At 41.5% G+C, this 5,694-nt stretch overlaps 1 pseudogene; it reads left to right on the plus strand.

Annotated features, from left to right (window-relative positions):
- The first annotated feature begins 2,508 nt into the window (after positions 1-2,508).
- LOC142356935 (5.8S ribosomal RNA) lies at positions 2,509-2,660 on the plus strand (annotated as a pseudogene).
- The last annotated feature ends 3,034 nt before the right edge of the window (positions 2,661-5,694 follow it).

Consider the following 5,694-nt stretch of genomic DNA (forward strand, 5'->3'; position numbering starts at 1 on the left):
ACTTACCTTGGACGAGGGTAAAGTTTAGTCAGTTCTTAGGGGAGAGTAATCCACAGCTTCTCGCCCTCTGAACATTCTCCCAGATATGTAGGTCTGGGAGAGTCTCCTCCTGTTCTTCGGAATCTGGAGGTAGACAAAGACAGTACGATACGATCTTGCATCGGGATGACTAACCGATAATGATCATAATCTGACAATTTTTCCGGCTTGAGGCACCGGAGTCAGATTAAAGACACATACTGAACTAAAGGCGTATGTGCAAAGCTTGTCGGAGTGTAGAGAGTCAAGCTGAGTTGACTCGTCACGTGGTGATGACAACAGCCATGTGCAAAACACTCACAACTTTATCGTCTATGTGGAAAAGGTTGCTAACAGCGCTCTCTATGAGAGGCCCTCGCATATAACTATACGAGGAAAAGGCGATAGAGTTGTTTGAATGTGGGGCAGGTTCATCGACAAGCTAAGTTGATCACATTCTTGTTGTGGCATCCTACTAGAATTGGTCACGGTCTGCACCAACTCTCCCCAAGTTGGCCAGACTTAAAACTAGAAATAAGGTTTGCAGCTATGTGAACCTAGAAACTGTAAAGGAGTTGAAAGAACTTAAAGGAATTGAAAGAGGCCTTGAGGTATATCCTCTTGGTAAAGACCCACAAAAGCTCACAAAAGTGGCTTCGAAGGGCAAAACTGGTTCATCCAAAACAATTGGAGAGCTTAAAGCAGAACCAATTCGAATGAAACACTATTGGTGAAACTTCATCATGAGAACGTCACAAGCTGATCACGCTCTATGATATGACTAGTATTATGTTGCTTCTAGTAGGCTAAGCGCAAGCCGAAACATCAACATGTGAAAGTCGTAGAATTTTGCAATCAAACTGTGGCTAGTACTGTGATGTTACTAGTAACCTGGTGTTCCGTCATATGGCCAAGAGAGCATTTGAAGGCGAAACTTCTGCATGGGAAAGCTGCATCATGATCAAAATTTTATATCGAGTATTATGTTGACGTTAGTAGGCCTTGGCCGAAAACGCAGCATGTGAAAGGTATAGATAAAAGTTATTGTTGCAGTCAGTACTGTGTAGTTACTAGTAGCTGGATTTAAGCTCAAAATGAGACACTGTTGGTGAAACTTCATCATGAGAATGTCACAAGCTGATCAAGCTCTATGATATGACTAGTATTATGTTGCTTCTAGTAGGCTAAGCGCAAGCCGAAACATCAACATGTGAAAGTCGTAGAATTTTGCGATCAAATTGTGGCTAGTACTGTGATGTTACTAGTAACCTTGTGTTACGTCATATGGCCAAGAGAGCATTTGAAGGCGAAACTTCTGCATGGGGGAAGCTGCATCATGAACAAAAGTTTATATCGAGTATTATGTTGACATTAGTAGGCCCTGGCCGAAAGCGCAGCATGTGAAAGGTATAGATAAAAGTTATCGTTGCAGTCAGTACTGTGTAGTTACTAGTAGCTGGATTTAAGCTCGAAATGAGACACTGTTGGTGAAACTTCATCATGAGAACGTCACAAGCTGATCACGCTCCATGATATGACTAGTATTATGTTGCTTCTAGTAGGCTAAGCGCAAGCCGAAACATCAACATGTGAAAGTCGTAGAATTTTGCGATCAAATTGTGGCTAGTACTGTGATGTTACTAGTAACCTTGTGTTACGTCATATGGCCAAGAGAGCATTTGAAGGCGAAACTTCTGCATGGGGAAGCTGCATCATGAACAAAAGTTTATATCGAGTATTATGTTGACGTTAGTAGGCCCTGGCCGAAAGCGCAGCATGTGAAAGGTATAGATAAAAGTTAGCGTTGCAGTCAGTACTGTGTAGTTACTAGTAGCTGGATTTAAGCTCGAAATGAGACACTGTTGGTGAAACTTCATCATGAGAACGTCACAAGCTGATCACGCTCTATGATATGACTAGTATTATGTTGCTTCTAGTAGGCTAAGCGCAAGCCGAAACATCAACATGTGAAAGTCGTAGAATTTTGCAATCAAACTGTGGCTAGTACTGTGATGTTACTAGTAACCTTTTCTTACGTCATATGGCCAAGAGAGCATTTGAAGGCGAAACTTCTGCATGGGGAAGCTGCATCATGAACAAAAGTTTATATCGAGTATTATGTTGACGTTAGTAGGCCCTGGCCGAAAGCGCAGCATGTGAAAGGTATAGATAAAAGTTATCGTTGCAGTCAGTACTGTGTAGTTACTAGTAGCTGGATTTAAGCTCGAAGTGAGACACTGTTGGTGAAACTTCATCATGAGAACGTCACAAGCTGATCACGCTCTATGATATGACTAGTATTATGTTGCTTATAGTAGGCTAAGCGCAAGCCGAAACATCAACATGTGAAAGTCGTAGAATTTTGCGATCAAACTGTGGCTAGTACTTTGATGATGCTTGTAGCCAACCGAATTGGTTGAAAAGCCCAATAAGTAAGCTAACTTGGGAGAGCTTGTTGGAAACCAAATGCTACTAGATTGGTCCAAATACATCCTTCAACAGGGGATCACTTGGCTCGCTTTACGAAGAGGAGCACAGCTATATGTGTTAATTCGGTATGAATCGCAAGATTTGTTTACCGACCTCTCTAACGCAAAAGGCGGTCTCGGCTTCGGCTGTTGACTGCGTCCGATTCAGGGTTATATAACTCTCGATTGAACACATTGATGTTCTATTGTTGGTGCTTCCAATAAAATTGGAACACTTAAAGCAGAACCGATTCAAATAATAGCATTCTGATCAATGATTGCATTCCTTGATCAAGAACTGCTGGAGTCATTGTGATGGCGAATTTTCTTCATAAGAAAATTGCAAAGAGACGGAACTTAATGAGACTAGTATTATGTTGTTTCTAGTAAGCGGAAGCTGAAACAGCAACATGTGAAAATCAAGTTTTGTTCAATGATCTCGAGGCGATAAGTACTATGAAGCAACTAGTAGCCTAAGCATGACTCAGATTTGAGACAGTCAAAAAGACTGGCGAAACTTCTTCACATGAAAGTTACATAGAGAACTACAAATGTATACAGCGAGTATTATGTTGTTTCTAGTAGGCGAAAGCTGAAACATCAACAGTGAAAGTTGTCTGCAAACTGTAGAACGATATGTGATTAGTACTGTGCTGTTACTAGTAGCCAGTCTGACTGTAGAAGCCAAGACAAAGGGAAACTAATGCATCTGAAAAGGACAAGTTATGGAAAGGTATGCACGATAAGTATTATGTTGTTTCTAGTAAGCGGCAGCTGAAACATCAACATGTGAACGTCGTTGTGTACAGTAACCTAGAACTATATAGTCCTTAGTAACGTGCATTTACTAGTACCTGTAATTGGTATTCAGACTCAGGCAGTTTGGAATAGTTTGGCAAAGATGCACCAGAGAAAACTGGGATTTGATACAGAAATTGTTGAATACAAGTATTATGCTGCTTCTAGTAGGTTGAATCCGAAACATCAGCATGTGAAAATTGAAAACATTTCTGGTTCGAATTGTCACAAGTATTTGGTGATCTGAGTAGCCAAACTCACTACAACGCCAATTGAAGGCAAAAATTCTCAACGGGAAAAGCTATTCTCATTGAATGAGCTAACAAGACGAGTATTATGTTGCTTCTAGTAGGCGAAAGCCAAAACATCAACATGTGAAAGTCTTGCTGAACAAATTTAATGTTGTTGAGCTCAGTACCGTGTGAATTAGTAGCCATAATTGGCGAGCGAAAATTGAACTGGCGAAACTTCGTCTTTGGAAAATTGCAGATGCCGAGCACTTATTTTGCAACGAGTATTATGTTGACTGTAGTAAGCGAAAGCCGAAACAGCAACATGTGAAAGCTGTTGAAATTTGTGGTCATTTTGCAATAAGTACAAGGAGTGTAACTAGTAGCCAGGTCAAAATTTGGGATAAGAATGAGCAAAAATTCTGCATGAGAACAGTTGAAATTATGAAACTAAATTACAAAGACTAGTATTATGTTGTTTCGAGTACGCGAAAGCGGAAACATCAACATGTGAACGTTTGTAACGAAGTTTCGTTAATTTTCAGCCTAGTACTGAGCAAGAACGAGTAGCCTCATCTCCAATCCCACGCAAAATGTAGTGAAATATGTGAGTGAACCTTATTCACGGTGAGGGTTTCCCGAGGTCTGTATTGCAGCGAGTATTATGTTGCTTCTAGTAAGCGAAAGCTGAAACAACAACATTTGAAAGTTGGAATTAATGACTGAATGGAAACTTCGACCTGTGTTTGATAGTAGTAGCGAACAAAACTGCTGAATCGGTTTCTGTCTCATATTGGTCAGTGAACCAATTAAGAGACAATCAACTACATAACCTGAATTGGGCGAGAGAACCCCCTTAACTTAAGCATATCAGTAAGGGGAGGAAAAGAAATCAACTGAGAATCCCTTAGTAATGGCGAATGAACAGGGAAAAGCTCATCGGGAAGAGAAATGGCAACATTTCTCGGTGTCCGGTATGGTTTGATGCTAGACTGGTGAATTTGTCCTGATGTCTACTGGAAAGTAGCATCAAAGAAGGTGAAAATCCTGTAAAGGTCATTTTCGATACCAGTCATAATGGCTCATTCCTATGAGTAGAGTTGTTTGAAAGTGCAACTCGAAGCTGGAGATATGTCTCTCCAAAAGCTAATTATAAAGCGAGACCGATAGTAAACAAGTACCGTGAGGGAAAGTTGAAAAGCACTCTGAAGAGAGAGTGAAAAGTACGTGAAACTGTTGAAGGGGAACTGGAGTGAGCGTTACCATACTCAATGCCTTGATATTATATTCTCGGCTACCGAGTAGTGTAGTTGTCGTCTTTTGGCAAATCTTGTTAATGAATCGAGCAGAAGTTTTCCTCGGAATTCTTCTTGTTGATTCTAAACAAAATGAGATAAATTGATCTTGATTGCCTGTCTGACCTCAACTTCCTATTCAATGCTCTCTACAGCCCGTCTTGAAACACGGACCAAGGAGTGTGAGTTGCTTGCAAGTGTTGTCGCTCATTGAAAGCGCACACGCGAAATGAAAGTGAACAGTGTAATTTTTATGAATTGCACTACTTTGTGTGGTGAGGGCGCCGATTCGGTGTCCCGCAACCACGGACGGTTTTGCTCTTATTGCATGACTGATCCAGAGCAAGTAGCACACGACCCGAAAGATGGTGATCTATGCTTGGGCAGGGCGAAGCCACGGGAAACCATGGTGGAAGCCCGAAGCGGTTCTGACGTGCAAATCGATCGTCTGACCTGAGCATAGGGGCGAAAGACTAATCGAACCATCTAGTAGCTGGTTTCCTCCGAAGTTTCCCTCAGGATAGCAAAAGCTTGAGCAAGATTGAAAAATCTTCGCAAAGCAATTTCATCGGTTAAAGCGAATGATTAGAGGAATGGGGGAAAATTTTTCCTTCACCTATTCTCAAACTATAAATCGGTGAGATGTCCTTGTGACTTAATTGCACTTGGACTATGAATGCAAGCTTTTTGTGGGCCGCTTTTGGTAAGCAGAACCGGCGATGTGGGATGAACCAAAAGTTGGGTTAAGGCGCCTAACTACTTGCTCATGAGTCACCACAAAAGGTGTTGATTGATACTGACAGCAGGACGGTGGTCATGGAAGTTGAAATCCGCTAAGGAGTGTGTAACAACTCACCTGCCGAATCAATCAGCCCTGAAAATGGA

Source organism: Convolutriloba macropyga, unplaced genomic scaffold, assembly GCF_964194025.1.
Source record: "Convolutriloba macropyga unplaced genomic scaffold, txConMacr16.3 SCAFFOLD_5542, whole genome shotgun sequence".
In the NCBI taxonomy this organism is placed as follows: Eukaryota; Metazoa; Xenacoelomorpha; order Acoela; family Convolutidae; genus Convolutriloba; species Convolutriloba macropyga.